This window comes from Caloenas nicobarica, chromosome 25, assembly GCF_036013445.1.
Source record: "Caloenas nicobarica isolate bCalNic1 chromosome 25, bCalNic1.hap1, whole genome shotgun sequence".
Taxonomy (NCBI): Eukaryota; Metazoa; Chordata; class Aves; order Columbiformes; family Columbidae; genus Caloenas; species Caloenas nicobarica.
The window spans coordinates 1,209,488-1,228,675 of NC_088269.1; the positions used below are offsets into that span (position 1 = coordinate 1,209,488).

Consider the following 19,188-nt stretch of genomic DNA (forward strand, 5'->3'; position numbering starts at 1 on the left):
TCAAGACACCAACAAGAGGTCTAGCAAGAGTCTTTCGCAAAAAAAATACTTCAGCTGCTGTAAACTAATAAAGCTGGAACACCATAACTGCGGGGCTGCTCCTGCTGGGACTCTCAAACTGTCTATGTCTGGACATCGATATATAGATATTCTTAACAGCGCAGAAACTTGGAGTTGTTCACCTTGCAAGAAAAGATCCTGCTCAACAAGGAGGAGGCCTGAGCTTTGTCATTATATACAATTCCCATGACCTACAATGATCACTTCAGTAATCTGGGCTGCCCTTCACTTCCCCTCATTTAATTAAATTTACAAAGTCTCAGGACTTTTTTCTCAGTTCTGTTGCTGTTTGTCTCTTATCCCACAGCAGGCAGAATACGAAGATTCAACTGCATCTGCACTTAGAAACATTTAAAGAACCGTATTGACAGAAAAAAGTTCAAAAGTGTGGCTTCAGTATAATTAAAAAGCCAAAGCATAATCTAACAAAGGTATTTGAATGCCCTCATATGTCTTAAGACAAATTAAGGATGCTGAGACCACCTGATTTGTGAGAGACTATTTTTTTTAAACACAAAAAGACGTATCTTCATTTGAGACAGCAAAAGCAGCTCTAAGAAGCGCCCTCTGGGAAAAAACCCCTGAGGAACTGCAAGTTCATAAAGCTGGAAGGCGGCGCGGCAGCCCCGCCCGCGCCCCCGCCGCCTCTTCCCGGCGTTTTTGCCGCCCCGCCCGCGGCTCCTCCCGCTCCGCGGCCAAAGCTGCTCTGGGCGCAGCGGGCGCGTCGCTCCCGTCGGGCTGACAAGGGAGTTTGCCCCACGTTTTCCTGCGGGATTTGTGTCTCTCTCCAGCGGCGCCAAAAGCCAGTGAAGGCAGATGCGGACTATTTTATTTTTCTGCACAAATCCATACAAGCGCTGCTGCTTCTAAAGGGCTAAGAATATAACCAACGTTTGGTGTCGCAGTCTGTATCGAAAATGCCCCTTCGGACTTGCGGACTCAGTGAAACTGAGACCAGATTTAACGTAATACTGCACTTACAGGACTGCGTACAAGGGATGTTAATATATTAAACCCCCTCTTTTTTTTAATAATGTGTTGCATTCCAGTTGAAAAGTGAATTTGCAATCTTTGAACAGCAGCAGCATTTGTGGCAGAGCCAGTGGCAGTGCCACGATGCAGGCGTGGGGGCCCATAAACCCCTCGCTCCTCTTTATCCTCCTCCTCGTGGCCCTGCAAGCCCAGGGGGTCGGGGCTGCGCCATGCGGACAACGGGGAGCCGGTAGGCGGGCAGGCGGGGACCAGCACTCAGCCCAGAGATCTCCCAGTAAGAAATCCCCGAGGATCCGTGTGTTGGGCCATCCAGCCCTTGACGGGTGTTGCACACGGCCTGCAAACAGTATTTGGAGAGCTGCCAGGTGCCAGAAAGCAGGTCACCCCGGCCCCTCTGCAGCTTTGGAAACCTCCACCCACGTCTGGGTCCCACGTCATTAACTGACACCCCCTCCAGTCACCGCAGGTCTCTGAGAAAGAAGCAGATAAGAAGATCTAACGGAATGTGCTTGATTCCAGATGTGCCTGTAGCCAAAGGACTCACGACTCCTCAGCCGGCTCTTGTCCAGAAGCATCGCGGCGATCCCTCAGGTCTGTCGCTTGAACGAGTGAGCATTTAGGGTTTAATATTCTGAAGACGTCCATTGAAATATTTCCTGGGAGCTTCTCTGTTGTGTCTGTCTGCAGACATGGCGGCACGCAATGGATATCCAGGATACCAGCTGGCTTCCAGGGCTGACACTCGGGGCAGTCTCATGGGTACGTCACGGCTTTTCGCTTCCTTTGGGAGCTGCCAGCTCAAAGCTATTCCGTGATGACGGTATCACAGTGTGTGAGGGAAACTTCTCGTGGCTGTTCAGTTGCAGGTGTGAGCACAGGGAGGGCTTTTCCAGCTCCTCCGGTGGGTCCCGTGTCGCAGCTCACCTGGCATGGCAAGGGTGAGTGCTCAGGCTTGGCTGAGTTCACAGGCTAAGCACTCGTTTTTAGTAATTTATTTCCCAGGAATTTAACTTTATGGTTTCTGTTAAGGTCATCAAAGAGCAAAGCCTAAGGCAGAAAGACTAGAATCTGCCTGGCATCCATCAGTCCTGACCCAAGTCCTGAAGGAACTGGACAAAGTAGAGCATGGTGGGTATATATCGCTCTACAGCAGAAGACTTGGGAAGTGGAGGTTTAGATACATGTCTGGACAAGCTGTAGCCTACATGGCAGGAAGGGATCGGTCAGAGCAGACTTTTCCTGGGCTGCAGGCCTGGCCTGGCCAGCAGCAGAGCAGCCCCAGCTTCCCCACCTGGTCCAGCTCCAATGTTCTCCTTGATGTCTGAGGACTCGCGGTGACACCTCAGGGACAGGAACAGCTGAAGGCTGGACACCCAGCTTGAGGCAGGACATCAAAGTGTGAATTCAGTCTCGGGTGGTTTAACCATCTGTTTCTAGTGGTGTCTTAGAGAACTTGCTGGTGGTTTTCCTCTTCTTTTGGGGGACTGTGGGCTCTTCATTGCCACTTGTGAAAGGGCTCAGAATACGGTTGCAGGAGCTTGCGATTCAGTCCACCCTGTGTGTCTGTTACCCTTACTGTGTGATGGAGGTGGCGTGATGGGAAGTGCTTCTCAGAAGGGCTCCTTCTCCAGCTAAACTGACACTCTCAAATGCCCAGGCTTTTTTTCTGAGTGTTTTTAAAGTATTTTGAGAAATATTGCCTCCTGAAGACATTGGTTCCTGAAGAGGTTACTTCTAATTAAACTGACTCCGTTTCTTTCTAAAGACCTGGGCCATGAGACTGTGGAGACCGGGGCGTTTCAGAAAGGAGGCGGTCAGGTAGTGCCGATCTACGATGAAGGCATGTTGGCAATGAAGTCAGGAGGCATGCCAGGTAATTGCTGTCCTCTGGTCATCCAGTGTCATAAACCAAACAGGCTCTTCAGCAGCCAAACTCTTGTGGTGAGTCCCCCCAGGCACAAGGGAGGGGATCCCTCCTGTGCACTGAGGTCCAAAGGGATGAGCTGAGAGATGGAGCACGGCACAGGGGGAACCTGCCCCGTTCTGCTGCATCCTCTGCTGAGGCTTTACCTTTCTCTGATTCTTGGCAGAGCTGTCCAACCCTGGGGAAGCCCGCCAGGCGGGGATCAAAGACCTTCTTGACAAGATTCCAGGTACGGAGCGGCCTTGCAGGGGCCAGAAGTGGGAGACAAGTCCTGAAGGCCGGGGGCATGCAACCAGTGCCCATGCTGGAGCAAAGGCAAAGGGGGGAGCGAGGTTCAGGTGTCTCCCCATGGGCCGGACTGTGTCCTCCTGGGGTGTGGGTCCCCCGGGGAGGGAGAGAAGGGGAAGCAAACCCAGGACATTGGGAAAACTGGATTATGGCCGTCCCAGAGTGCAAGCAAAGCTTGGAGCAGAAAGAGAGGCTCCAGAGTGCATTGATTGCAATGGTTTCGGGAGTTCCCTTAGCTTCGACTGGAACCAAGGAACTGTTGCAGCCCTAGGGTGTTCACAGGTTCACAAAACCTGACAAAGTGAGAAAGAACATTTGCTGGCAATGTCAGCCTTTGTGTGAGATCACCCGTAGTGTGCAGGACACACTAACGTATGGAATTGTTCCTCCAGGTCAGGGTGGCAAGAAAAGAAAAAATATTACGGATCCTGCGACCTGCAGGAAGTACTGCATAGAAACCGCCGTGGCGAGCTTGGGCTCCATCCTGTTTGGGCTGGGGCTGTTTTGTGCATGCTGGCTGTGCTGGAGGAGGAGACAAAAGTGTGTTGTTGAGCAGGGGTGTTGCCAATCTCCTGTATCGGATGGCGGCCATTAGCCATGAAGCATTTAGAGGCAGGGTGTTCTGAAGTGCCCAGTTACTCACTGGCCAAACTCCACTGATGTTCCTGCTGAAGGATGGTTTAACTGGCCTCTCAGTTCCTGGGTGCTCTTCTCTGAAACCTGCTCTTCCTGTTCCAAGTGTTAGTTTAAAGTGACTCTGCCTCGAAAAGAGCAGACCCAGCAACAGGTGTAGGCAGAGCAGGGTCGGGAAGAAAAAAGAGGGATGACATTGCCATGGAAAGTGAGAAGCACAATAGTGACGTGTCCCTGCCAGCAGAAATCACCATGTTGGGTGCTTCCGTAAAGCCCAGATGTTCACCTTGGCCAGGGTGTCCCTGCAGCTCCCACCGCAGCTTCCCCGTGCAGCCGGGTGCCCGCACCCCACGGGGCGCCCAGCGCTGCCCCGCGGCCTCGCACCCGCCCGGCACCGCGGCCACGGCGGGGCCTCAGCAGCCTCTTCTCTCCGCAGGCGCCGCCAGGCCGAGGCCAAGGCAGCTGGGACCGCGGCACAGCAATAAACACAGTTCAGCAGCACACTTGTCTGGGAACTCACCCGTTCTGTGCCGAACTTCATGTCAGGGCACGCAGGGAGGTGGATGCCCGCGGTGCCAGCGGGCAGGGAGCTGGGCAGGGGACCCTCCGCCGGGCTGGGGGGACACGGCTTTCCTGGTGGGACCAGCCTGCGGAGCTGGGCCAGGAGGGAGAGCTGCAGAGAGAGGGAACCTTGGGGGCTTCTCACTAAATGGCTTCGACCTCATGTCCATTGTAAGGAACATTTAATGAAGAGCTGTTGTTTTTGCATAACTGAGTACCTGGCACCTGACCCCAGCAGGGGGGAAGGACCGAGAGACATCAGACTATGAATTTTTAATGTAAAATACAGTCTCTTCCCAGAATATATACTGACACCTGTATACATACTGATACCTGTATTTACAAGTTAATTTAGGGGGAAGGGCTGAGAGACATGGGACTGTGAATTCTTAATGTAAAACACAGTCTTTTCCCGGAATATATATCGATACCTGTATTTACAAGTTAATTTAGGGGGAAGTGTAGCCAAAGTACCGGGAATGCATATCTTAAATAGATTGATAAGGGGAAGGGTATTGTATGCGTCGGGGTAGCCTGTAAACCCTGAAGTACCCAACCAATGGGGAACAGGGGAGGGAAATTGCGGCCGGGACTTGGGGGGATATAAGCAGGGGCTTTTTGCCCTATTAGGTGTGCCTACCTTTAGGTAGAACACCCAGTCTTGCAAAATCGTTATTAAAATATGCTTTGCTGAGAGATCCTGCCTGGGCCTATTATATTTGCAAAATAATTGTTTCCTACATATTTGGGGGCTTGTCCGGGAGAAACGTCGTCATCTCAGGGGTCCCTATCGCCGAAGGACAGGAAGGCGCACCCCGTTGATTTCAACGGTCCTGTGGATCATTGGTAGGGACTCCAGGAGAGACCAACAGACATCCTGAGGCTGTATTGAAAAAGGCGGATCTCTGCAAACCATAGGGGAAAGGGGAAAGGAAAAAGTGGTAGGCACAATACAAGCGACCAGGCAACTCTGTGCACGGACCAAGGTAAGCAAACAGACTGTTAAGTACTACCTTGGTGGTCGGGGGCATTCTGAGAGGAGGGATGAGGCGGAAGGAGAAGCTTCGGGACTCAGAATGCGAAATGTAAAGGAAAAATTCTAGGCCTAAGAAGGATAAATAGAAAATGATAAAGTATTGTGATTTTGTCTGGACAAAAGAGCCCATAACAGAGCAGAAGGTATTCTGGCCAAAATACGGATCCGATGACGATTGGCTATGCCAAGATCTAAATTGGTAAAAAAAAACCCCACAAACAAAAAAACCCCAAACAAACAACAAAAAAAAACTGCGGGGGGTTTAAATCTTCTTCCATACCAGGGTGGGTTCAAGTCCCTCCCTTGCTGCAGCATGGTTTTAAGTGCAAAGTGTGTGGCCTGATCAGTGTAAAGTGCACATAAAAAGGGATTCAAGTCTCTGGTGAGAAAGGGAAAATATCCTTTAGACATAAACCGTTGACCAAGTCTGAGACTAGGATTGGACCCAGCCGCACCTGAACTCCTCTCTGAAGGAGTTTAGAAAGCAAGGGGGTCCTTTCTGAACCTCGTGACTCAACGGGAGAGTCTCCCTGAATTTTTTAGTGATGAGAAATAAAACTCGGCATAGAAAGGGGACGCCCTTGGTCGAGGTATTGCGAAATTGCGAAAATATTTATGGTACAGTAAGTTTGTCAAGAAAAGCATGCAATGACCTTATACTGAGAAGGCTGGCAAATTGTAACTAAAAATCACCTAGAAAACAGATGTCCTGGACAAATGAATTACTGGTATGTATAGGATGATTTGGCCTATGATCACCATAAAGAGGATGGTCGAAAACTAGTATAACGTAGAGAAAGAATTTTAGCTACAGTTGGGAGTAATTTAACTAAGGTGCTTGCAGAGCTGGTCTCTGCAACACTCTACGCTCTGCTCTCTGTATCACCTCTTGATTCCCTCCCCAACTGTCTTTGTTGTCCTTACTGCTTTTGCTGGGCTTTGCCCTGGGATTGCTAAAGTTATTTTGCAGTGCAGCCAGCAACAGATGTGTGTGTGTATGTGTGTGTGTAGGGGAAGAAGTGTGAGGCGGGGGAATGTGCGTGTGAATGCCCTCCAGTGTTACATGGATGCACCCATCACCCCTGGGACCCTGGGGATTTGATTATGTGAGGAAATCAAACTCTAAAGTTAAGGGAAGACGGGGATCGATGTGCATCATTATTTTCTAATATTTTTGGGGGGATATAATCCATCCTGAGCCAATGTTAACCTGTTATTGAGAGCGTTGGTCTATCCAGAAAGACCATTTAAAAGAATGTGGGATTAACCCTACAGACAGGAGGAAACTGGACTGCCTGGCCCCAAGGTGATTCTAATTGAGATTATAATCATCAAACAAATGGAGATAACTGCCAAACAGTGGTTAAAAATCTGATAAAAGCTTTTGAGCTTTTGAGGAGATAAGAGTAAATTGAACTGAAGTGCAGGAAGGTAGACAGAAGCCAGCACTGACTGGGGAAGATTTTGATAGGTTTTGTAGCAAGGGTATTTGTGGATCTATGGAAGTATTTCAAAGAGCATGTGTCAGGTTGGCAGGAAGAATTTGCAAAAATTCTGAGTGTGGTCATGTTTGTGTATGATGGTCGGGAAGAGAAGCAAAAAGTTGAAGGAGATTGATTTGTTAGCAGCAGCTTTAGCTAGGAATTTGCAAGTGAAAGATAAAGATTGGAAAACAAACAAACAAAAAACCAACCAACCAAACAAAAAGCCACGGTTAGCTAGGAATTTGCAAGTGAAAGATAAAGACTGGAAAACAAACAAACAAAAACCCAACCAAACAAACAAAAAACCACGGAGGATTTAGACCCAAGTCGGTGATAAAAGTGAGAGAATGAGAGAAAATGGAATGGTATTATTGTGGAAATCTGGGATATTTACCCCTAGGGCGGCAACTGTTAGAAATGACTAAAAGAAGAAAACTCAATACGATTTGGAAAATCAGAGGGGCTGAAAATGTTTGTGGTGGTGGTGGTGGTGGTGGTTCTTTTTTTATGTGGGGAAACTTGTTTAAATCGCAAAAGGGCATATAATTGGTAAAGTAGGAGGTCGTGATGTCGAGTTTTTGCTAGAAACGGAAGCTAATCCATCCCTTCTAAATTCTACCTTAAAAAGATCTAAAACTGAAGACAGAGTTGTAATAAACGCGGTACTGGCGGGGGAGGAGACACAATTATGAATAAATTCCTGTTTGTGATAATAAGAATTGAAAGTGTATGGGGAAGGTGTATATTAGTGGAAGATTCTCCAGCCTGTTTGAGAGAAATCTTTTACAGGCTCTGGGTGTGAACACACAGTTATTGCCTGGGGGAGGGGTGACAAGGGGAAAATTTGAAAGATATTATATTCCCTTAAAGTTTGTGTTGGTTTTGGCTGGGATGGAGTTAATTTTCTTTATGGTAGCTAGTATGGGACGATGTTTTGGATTTATGCTAAAAACAGTGTTGATAATACAGAGATGTTTTTGTTATTGTTGAGCAATGCTTGCACAGAGTGGAGGCCTATTCTGCCTCTCACACTGCTCCACCAGCAAGTGGGCTGGTAGGGGGGAAGCAACAACCAGTGACACACTTATCTAAGCTCTTAGACCCAGCGTCTCGAGGTTGGCCAGAGTGTGTGCAAGCTGCAGCAGCAACCCCTCTTCTGGTGGAAGAAAGCAGGAAATTAAACCCTGCTGCTTTCCTATGGAGAGGTGACAATGGGCTGCACCTCTTCATAGGTGGGTCTTTAAGGGTAATTCAGGGGAAAAGACACAACGGGTGTGCCATCATTGAAGGTGTGAGTGGTGAAATAAGGCAAATGGGAAGGTTGCCTAATAACTGGTCAGCTTAGACATGTAAGCTATATGCTCTCAATCAGGCACTGTGAATGTTAAAAGGAAAAGAAGGTACCATTTATACTGATTCTAGATATGCATTTGGAGTAGTGCACATCTTTGGGAAAATCTGGGAAGAATGGGGTCTAATTAATAGCAAAGGGAAAGAATTGGTTCATGAAGAACTAGTTGGACAAGCGTTACGTAATCTGATGTCGCTAACAGAAGTGGCTGTGGTACATGTTAATGGACATCAGAGGGGAAACTCCTTTTGTGTCAGGAGAAATTGGTTAGCAGATGAAATGGCCTGAGAAGCAGCCTTAAAACCTGAAAAAATAGCTATAAGTTATCTCATGCCTGAGGTCCTGGCCCTGCAAGAAATTCCAGTTTTCAATGAAAAAGAAAAAGATGTCCTCCAAGAATTAGGAGCCAGGGAACAGAGTGGGAAATGAGTAGTCCCAGATGGTAGAGAAATGTTAAATAAGCAAACCATGAGGGAGGTATTAGCAATTTTATCAGGAGAGTTAATGGGGAACACAAGTAATGTGTGACATAGTGTTACAAAAATATGGGTGTACTGGAATTTATACTATAGCCAAGCAAATTTGTGAATGATGTGTGGTTTGTAAAAAAGTAAATAAAAAGGCACTTAGAAAGCAGCCTGCAGGAAGGTGGAGTCCAAGCTTATGACCCTTCCAAAATATTCAAGTTGATTTCACAGAATTACCTGCAGTTGGCTGAATTAAAAACTTACTAGTGTTTGATCATCTTAGCGGGTAGGGAGAAGCTTTCCCTCTGAGCACTGCCGCAGCAGCAGTGGTAGCAGAACTGATTCTAGAACAAATAAAATAACGGATGGACCCCCACAGTTTGGAACTAAGGATATGTTTCTCAAAAAACTGTATACTCAGGTTGTCTTGTTTTCTATCTTCTCTCAGGCACCAAGGGCTTCTAGCACAAACTTTGCCTTTAGAGTTTACAGCTCACAAGTTTCAGCCTGGAAACTGGGTCCTGGTCAAATCCTGGAAAGAAACTAAGATTCAATCAGATTGGGAAGGAACATTTCAAGTTCTGCTGATCACTGAGACAGTGGTACGACCAGCTGAGAAAGGGTGGACTTATTACACGTGGATTAGAGGGCCAATCGAACCTCCAAAGGACAATGACGAGTGGCAAGTACTGACAACTGATGACCCTCTTCAACTAAAGATACAGAGATGAAAATGAAATGGAACTTTTGGGGAATATTAATCCTGTATCATGTAGAATTTACAAATGGGTTACTTAACATTAACATCACTGAAACTGAAGGTTCCCTAACAATTTAAGTAGATGCTTGCCAGATCCTTAACTGTGGGGATGTACAGAGCTAAAGAGAATTGAGTTATGAAAACAAACATACATGTCCAAGGGGACTGAGGCTAAGGATGATTTAAATAAGTGCATAGTTTTTGTTGCTGTCTCTCATTTCCCATCCTGGTACAGTGTTATCTGGACCACAGAGTTTAGGGGATGGACAGTGAGCAATAAACAGTTACAGAGTTGAAAAGAAAAATTACCCTATCTAAAGGGCAATCTCTCCGGGGATGTGAGTCCCTGCAGTGCAGCCCTTTGCTAATTACAATACAGGGAGTAGATGATTCAGTAAGTGGGGTTTATGGATCATGAACAAACATTAGTAGAAAAAAAATGCCCTGGGAAGGTTCAAAATATAAGTGTTAAATATCGGATTTAAGAGAAACCTTTGAAGTAGAAACAGGATATGGAGATACAAATGCCTGGGTAGAATGGATCAAACATATGGTGCAAAGCTCAAACAAGAGCAATTGCTATGCCTGTGCACCAGGAAGGCCTGTGGCCCAAGTGGTACCCTTCCCTCTGGGATGGAGTGAAGATTGACAGGGCATGGAGTGCATCTTAGCTTTATACCAAGACTCTACGGCATGGGGAAATAAGTCGTGTCATGCTCTCTCCCTACTGTTTCCAGCCTTGCAGGGAAAAATATCAAAATTCCACCGGCATTTTCAGGAATCATTGGAAATCATACTGCCTGTCTCTCACGACGCAGCAGGAATGATACCAGGTTCCTAGGAACATGAGTAGGTGTGTAGAGACACGGGAAGTTGGTCCTTATGCATCCTCAAATGCTTCTTGAGTGGATCGTTGGTGGTACTGTGGGAAGATGACACTTCATTCCATTTTACCCCCCACTGGGAAGGTACCTGTGACATTGTTCAATTGGCAATTCCGTTTACCCCGGCATTTGAACATGGTGATTCATCAGGGCAACAGAAAAAGGAGTTTAGGATTTTCCTTTGATGACAGAGTTTATCTCGATTCGATTGGGGTCTCCAGAGGGGTCCCCAATGAACACAAAGCAAAGAAATCAAGTAGCTGCGGGTTTAGGGTCCTTTTTGTTTTGGTAAGTTATACTAGACAAGCAGTTAAAGGAATCGCCGAACAATTGGATGCTACTAGTAGAATGGCATGGGAAAATAACATGGTCCTACATATGTGTAACCAGAGCATTGCAAGGACTCACGACTTTAGCAGAAGAATTGGCTGAGAATTCAGGAATAGATAGTTCACTCATGGGATGGTTAGAATCTTGGTTTGGAAAATGGAAAGAAATGCTATCTTTACTTCTTTAATTGTAGTGGCGGGGGTGTTAACTGCAATAAAATGATGCTGCAAAAAGAACAAGAAGAAAGATGCAATGCTGAATGCATAACTCCTGAAGAAAAATGTGAAATTATGTTGTCCCAGCTTGAAGCTACCTACTAAACTGTATCATAAGATAATGCAAAAACAACAAGACTAAAAAGAAGAAGAGGAGGAAAATTGTAAGGAACATTTAATGAAGAACTGTTGTTTTTACATAACTGAGGACCTGGCACCTGACCCCAGCAGGGGGGAAGGACCGAGAGACATCAGACTATGAATTTTTAATGTAAAATACAGTCTCTTCCCAGAATATATACTGACACCTGTATACATACTGATACCTGTATTTACAAGTTAATTTAGGGGGAAGGGCTGAGAGACATGGGACTGTGAATTCTTAATGTAAAATACAGTCTCTTCCCGGAATATATATCGATACCTGTATTTACAAGTTATTTTAGGGGGAAGCGTAGCCAAAGTACCAGGGATCCATATTGATAAGGGGAAGGGTATTGTATGCGTCGGGGTAGCCTGTAAACCCTGAAGTACCCAACCAATGGGGAACAGGGGAGGGAAATTGCGGCCGGGACTTGGGGGGATATAAGCAGGGGCTTTTTGCCCTATTAGGTGTGCCTACCTTTGGTAGAACACCCAGTCTTGCAAAATCGTTATTAAAATATGCTTTGCTGAGAGATCCTGCCTGGGCCTATTATATTTGCAAAATAATTGTTTCCTACATCCATCAGTTCCCATTTTTACCATCACATCACACATTGTGATGCTTAGCGCATCTCCCAGCTTTTTTATTCCAGTAAAAGCTTAAATTAACCACGTGTCGTACAGTAACCATTAAAGCTTTACAGAAGAGAGGAAGCTACTGCTGAATCACGTGCTGCTGAACTGTGTGCTGCCATTTCTTTCTATGAGCTGCGATTTCCTTCTGTCAGTAATTGCAATGTATGGAGCAAGAGACCTGAGAATTTGGATCAACCAATTTTGGATCAATCAACGGATCAACCACTTTCTTGTAATGCCAAAGCAGAATAAGTTAAAATTCCTACTCGTTCTTGTGAGATATCTGTATGTGACTATACAGGTCAGAAGCATCTTCAGCTCTTAAAAAAGCAACCTACGTGTCTGGTTTACGTTATTCTCAGGTAAAACAAGGATGGTTCACGTTAGGGGACTATTGCAATTCCAGAAGGAAAGAAAAAAAGGATCCAAGAGGCACACTGGAACCCCAGATCAGGAAAAAGGCCCTCGGATTCTCCTGACCAGCTTTGTCAGCCAGAGCTGCAGTTACACTCTTGGTTTTGCTTTTCCTTTCAGATTGTGACCACCGTCCTGCTCGGACTCTTGCTGACTCCAGCCCTCGCTGAATTCGTGAGTACAGGGACCAGCTCACACACACCTTGCTGCTGTTTCTGTCCCATCCCTTGGGCACAGAGAAATCTGAAACTTCTTTCATGCATAAACCTCTAAAACCTCCAGATGACCATATGTCATTTTGACAATACTCTGGTCACTCTAGGTGCTTATGGTGAACCCACATTTCTTCTGTTAAAACAGTGATTTTCTAAAGCTTTGGGGAGAGAACTGACTAACTTGAAAGACTAAAAGTCTTGTTTAATTTTGTGTTCTAGTTTCAGAACCAGCAAGTCACCAGGGAAATCAGGGTTAATGGCAGCATCCAAATCCTGAGCATCAACAGGGAAGTGCGCGTGGCCATTATTGAGCAAAGGAGCGAATCTGGGACATGGAAAACCATTTGGAACTTCAACACGGTGAGCGGCAAGGAGCAAGCGTGTTCAGAAAATGTACAGCGAGACTAGCTCTGCTAAAGCTGACCAAAATACAGGACTTGTTTCTTTAGTCTTAACATTTTGAGTCCAAGTTTGAGGAAAAAAACCTCTGCATTTATTACTATTTGAATGCAATTTTTAATTCCAATCTTAAGTATTGAAAAACTGAATTCCTAGTTCTCAATAACTTTATTTTCCAGGGCTTTATTGCAGCTGAACTGATGTCTGACAGAATTTGCCTCGTTTCCACAATGAACAGAAACCTGATGCCCAGCTTTGATGTACTTCCCTCAGTGGTTCAGGGCTTCTGGGTGAGATCAAAAAGGGTGCTTGCAGTGGAGGGTTTTAATGGGTTTGTGTCATTGTAGATAACCCTTGGATAAAACCCCACCCTAATTTTAAAGGTTTAGGTTTGCAGGTTGCTCTCTTTAGCCTCCCTGCACCTGGACTCCCTCAGAAACATCTGCCACAGGAGCTGAATTCAGCGCTTGTCAAGGGCCCCAGAGTCACCCAGGGGATGAAAAGCCCGCACTAAATACACCCAAAACACCAAATACACCAAAAACACCAAACACCGAGTCATCATCCAGACACAGGAACATGCACAGCATTCAATGGACCAAGGCACTGATCGTGCTGCATTCTGTTCTTTGATGTTCAGGGTCTGAAGGGTCAAGGATGACCGACACAGGTGATCACATTCGTCCTCAGCCAGACAGTTGTCCCTGACCTCAGGATTTACGGACCTGACATCTTCGACGTGTGCAGAGTCCACATCCGTAGTGGCTTCTCCAGTTGCCGGTGAGTACAAGCAAATGAATTCTCTCTGTAACTAACTGATATAAATCGGAGCCTTACTGCAGGCTGATTGTCTGCAAACCCTGTATGACAAGATGCTCTACAGATCAGGTGCAGGCTGTTGCATTTGGACACAGCACCATTTCCACCCCCTCGCTGCTTGCTTTGCTTTTCTCACTGCTTTGGTACTTGAGATGGCTCAATTTGATTAAAACACGAGTACGATGTGCCTGGTATTAAGGGCTGCCAAAGAGCACACAGATCATTTAACACCTTATGTCCTGGTGCTTGCTTTTCTTCACAGAATCACAGAATCACAGAATGTTAGGGATTGGAAGGGACCTCCAAAGATCATCTAGTCCAATCCCCCTGCCAGAGCAGGAACACCTAGATGAGGTTACACAGGAAGACGTCCAGGCAGGTTTTGAATGTCTGCAGAGAAGGAGACTCCACAACCTCCCCGGGCAGCCTGTTCCACTTTTCCATCACCCTTACCGAGAAGAAGTTTCTTCTCAAATTTAAGTGGAACCTCTTGTGTTCCAGCTCGAACCCATTACCCCTTGTCTTACTGTTGGTTGTCACCGAGAAGAGCCTGGCTCCATCCTTGTGACACCCACCCTTTATGTATTTATAAACATTAACGAGGTCACCCCTCAGTCTTCTCTTCTCCAAGCTAAAGAGCCCCAGCTCCCTCAGCCTTTCCTCATAAGGGAGATGCTCCACTCCCTTCAGCATCTTCGTGGCCCTGCGCTGGACTCTCTCCAGCAGTTCCCTGTCCTTCTGGAACTGCGGGGCCCAGAACTGGACACAATATTCCAGATGAGGTCTCACCAGGGCAGAGTAGAGGGGAAGGAGAACCTCCCTCGACCTGCTAACCATCCCCCTTCTAATCCACCCCAGGATGCCACTGGCCTTCCTGGCCACAAGGGCACAGTGCTGGCTCATGGTCATCCTGCTGTCCACCAGGACCCCCAGGTCCCTTTCCCCTACACTGCTCTCTAATAGGTCATTCCCCAACCTATACTGGAACCTGGGGTTGTTCCTGCCCAGATGCAAGACTCTACATTTTCCCTTGTTATACTTCATTAAATTTTTCCCTGCCCAACTCTCCAGCTTGTCCAGATCTCGCTGGATGGCAGCACAGCCTTTTGGCATGTCAACCACTCCTCCCAGCTTGGTGCCATCAGCAAACTTGCTGATAGTACCTTCAATTCCCTCGTCCAAGTCGTTGATGAATATATTGAATAATCCTGGTCCCAGAAATGACCCTTGAGGGACTCCACTAGACAAAGGCCTCCAACCAGACTCCGACCCATTGACCACGACTCTCTGGCTTCTTTCCTTCACCCAGTTTGCGGTCCACCTCACTATCCGATCGTCCAGCCCTCACTCCCTCAGTTTAGCCGTGAGGATGCTGTGGGAGACGGTGTCAAATGCTTTGCTGAAGTCAAGGTAGACCACATCCACCACTCTGCCATCATCAATCCGCCTTGTTATGTCTTCATAAAAGGCTGTGAGGTCGGTCAAGCACGACTTGCCCTTGGTGAAGCCATGTTGACTGCCCCTGATGACCCTCTTATTCTTGATATGTCTTAAGATGGCACCAAGGATGAGGTGTTCCGTCACTTTCCCAGGGATGGAGGTGAGGCTGACCGGTCTATAGTTGCCCGGGTCCTCCTTCTTGCCCTCTTTGAAGACCGGAGTGACATTTGCTTTCCTCCGGTCCTCAGAGGGCACCTCTCCCGTTTCCCAAGACTTGGCACAGATGATGGAGAGTGGTCCAGCAATGACTTCAGCCAGCTCCCTCAGCACCCGCGGGTGCATCCCATCTGGATCCATGGACTTACAGACGCCCAGATTGCTTAATTGCTCCCTAACTCAGTCCTCATCAACCAAGGCAAACTCCTCCATTGCCCTGCCTTCCTCTGGAGCCTCAGGGGTACGGGGCTCCTCAGGACAGCCTCCGGCAGAGTAGACAGAGACAAAGAAGGCATTCAGTAACTCTGCCTTCTCTGTGTCTTCTGTCACCAGGGCACCCACTCCACTCATCAGTGGGCCTACATCGCCTCTGCTGTTAGTTTTATCTGCCATGGATTTGAAGAAGCTCTTTCTGTTGTCCTTGACCCCTCTCGCCAGGTTTAACTCTAAGGAGGCCTTAGCTTTCCTAGTTGCCCCCTACATCCTTTAACAACCGCGTTATATTCTTCCCAAGTGGCCAGCCCCTCCTTCCATGATTTGTAAACTCTCCTCTTCCACTTGAGCTTACCCAGCAGTTCCCTGTTTAACCACGCAGGTCTCCTGGCTCCCTTCCCTGACTTCCTACGTGTCGGGATGCTCTGATCTTGAGCTTCGTAGAAGCAGTCCCTGAATGTTAACCAACTGTCTTGGGCCCCTTTACCTTCAAGCAGCCTGGCCCACGGGATTTCCCCCAGCAATTGTTTGAAAAGGCCAAAGTTGGCCCTGTTGAAGTCCAGGGTTGCAATTCTGCTTGCTGTTCTGCTCCGGCCACACGAGATCCTCAACTCCACCATTTCATGGTTGCTGCAACCAAGGCAGCCCTCCACCTTTACTGCTTTAACCAGACCCTCCTTGTAAGTGAGGACGAGATCCAGCAGCGCACCTCTCCTAGTCTGTTCCTCCACCATTTGCATCAGAAAGTTATCATCAATGCACTGGAGGAACTTCCTAGACGGTGGCTGGCTGGCTGAGTAGTCCTTCCAGCAAACATCAGGGGAGTTAAAATCCCCCATAACAGCCAGAGCCTGTGACTGTGAGGCCGCTCTCAGCTGCCCGTAGAAGGCCTCATCAACTTCCTCACCCTGATCTGCTGGCCTGTAACAGACACCCACATCAGTATCAGCCCTGCCAGCCTGCCCCTTAATTCTCACCCACAGGCTCTCAACTCGCTCCTCAACCGCACCTGGACAGTACTCTATACATTGTAGTTGTGCTCTCACATAAAGAGCAACTCCACCACCACGCTTGGCTGGCCTGTCTTTCCTGAAAAGGACATCGCCATCATTGACCACATTCCAGTCATGTGAGCTGGCCCACCATGTCTCTGTAATTGCCACCAGATCGGAATCTCCTGACTGAACGCAGGTTTTTAACTCCTCCTGCTTATTCCCCATGCTGCGCGCATTGGTGTACAGGCACTTCAGGGAGCGAGCCAAGCACTCTGATTTCACCCTAGGGGTGTGGGGGGCCTCCTGGTCTTTACTGGTTCCAGCATGCTGCCCCACTGATGTACTCCCAGCTACAAACACATCCCCCTTCAAATCTAGTTTAAAGCCCTCCAAATGAGCCCTGCTAATTTCTGTCCCAGCATCCTTTTACCCCTGTGGGATAAACCTTTCCCACGTATCACCATCCGGACTGGTGTCTTATAAAACCAACCGTTATCAAAGAATCCAAAGCCCTGCCTCTAGCACCAGTCTCGAAGCCAATCATTTACGGACTTAATTTTTCTATTCCATCCCACATCATCACCTGAAAATGGAAAGAGGGAAGAGAAGATAACTTGAGCCCCACACTCTTGCACCGTTCGTCCCAAGGCCTTGAAATCTTTCTTCATTTCCCTCAGACTACGGGATGCAGCTTCCTCCCCATCTGTCTCGAAGATCAGTAGTGGGTAGCAGTCCGTTGGGTGCACCAGGTTGGGAAGTGCCCTGGTGATGTCCCTGATCCGGGCACCAGGTAGGCTACAAACTTCCTGATGATGAGGGTCAACTCTGCATATCGGGCCCTCTGTCCTTCTCAGAAGGGAATTGCCTAATACAATTACACTTCTTTCTTTTTTATCGGATGCAGTCGTGAGGTGTGGAGTCAATCGCCTCTTCCTATTTGACCTTGTAGGAGGCCCTTGCACCACATCCCCACCTACATCTTCTTCAATATCCAGGCCCTCAAACTTATTACGGAGGGACACCTGGGGAAGCAAAGCAGGTAGGGAGGGGGGTTGCCCGTGACGCCTAACTGGAACTTGCTTCCAACCCTCCTCAGCTTTTGGGTCCCCTACCTCTGCCCGAGAGCGACAGGGCAGGGACTGTCTCGGGGCTTCCCCCTCTGCCCGACAGGGCAGGGGGTCCATCACCTTTTGGGGGGTTCCCCCTTGGGGCCTTTCTGCCTGGCACACCAGGGAGTTACTCCACCAGTCGATCTCCTTTTCACACTGCCTTTCTTGTTTGTAAAGAACTCCAATCCATCTACAACGAAGGAGCCTGCACTAGACTTAATGCCCTGAATCTTGTGCAGCTGAACTACTGCCGTGCCAACACCAAGGTCTGAAACTCTCACCTTTCTGGAACCACGTGCGGATGCCCGATCGCACCTGCACGAAGCCAACCCTCATACTGTTCTTCCCTGGCATCTCCTCTGCCAAGAGTTCCCTTCCTGATGATTCTAATGCAGAAACAGGTCAATTGTTGACCACAGCTTTCAACGAAGTGCCTTAGCATGGATTGAATCTGGCTACTTTCTCATTACTGTACCCTTCATTATCTACGAACACATCCAGAAACATAGTTTGATTGTATCTACCCTTTTGAGCCCTTCAAATGCTCTTTCAAAAGCCTGATCTTGACACAGGGTGCAGCCATAGAGGAGAGCGAGTGTCAGTGTGTGGTCCAGGGAAAGATGCCTCACATTCAAAATCTTGTTTCACGTGCACGAGAGGTCGAAGAAAAGCAGGACATTGCAATGAATTTGCCTTGTTTTTAGGGAAGAGGTGTCTTAATTTGTGGGATTTACAGATTTGTTCTGTTCCTAGAGTCCTGTATTTCCTCTGCTCTAATGAAAATGGCAGGATGCCCTGGGTTACCCTGTGAATACAAATCTCTCTCTCAGAACACCAGCCATGCAAGGTCCCGCAGTTTCTGTTCCCCTCTCACCCATCCCCAGAGGTTTATTCTGCAGCAGTTGGAGAGGAGACAGAGTTCACTTCGGCCCATCTCAGGCCAAAGCAGCTGCATTCCCTGCATTAGCACACACCAGTCCCTGCAGAGGAGACAGACAGCAGTTTGTTGCTGCCCATCTCTTTCCTTTTGCTGTTACACAAGTTCTTGGGATCCCCTTACACACCATCAGCTCTCCTTCTACTCAGGCTGAGGCTAAATATGACAGAAAAGGCAAGAATCAAAGCTGAGGAGGGATTTTCGCTTTATTGATAGTCATTAGACACTATCCTAACAGAATCTTTCAGCTCTCGTCATGCCCTGCTCTGGTTTGGTATTGGCATTTCTCTATTTAACTCCCTTTCCAGCAGAGACTGGAAAGAAATATTTTAGCACTAGTATGTATGTTTTAATGCCAAACGTACATGAGTGAAAGAAAAGGAAACGTCAGATACTTACACACCAAAGAAACTTCTCACAGCAACAAAAATATACCCATGATGCCGATGGGATTTCTTTTTAAATCCTGTAGGATTATGTGAAATGCAGTCAGTAAAGTTGCGCCTTTCACTCTGTGCAGCTCTGCTCCTTCCTGCTGGCCACTTGTGCATGTACTTGTGCCTTACACCAGGGAAACCCAACTGCAGGAGATCCGAATGTTCATTTAACCAAACAGCGCTTCATCAGAGCTGCTTGCAGGTTCCCTGCTCAAAGTTAGGCGCATG

The 19,188-nt window shown here is 47.5% G+C and overlaps 1 pseudogene; it reads left to right on the forward strand.

Annotated features, from left to right (window-relative positions):
- The first annotated feature begins 1,742 nt into the window (after nucleotides 1–1,742).
- LOC135998439 (gastrokine-1-like) lies at nucleotides 1,743–17,858 on the forward strand (annotated as a pseudogene).
- Nucleotides 17,859–19,188: the final 1,330 nt, after the last annotated feature.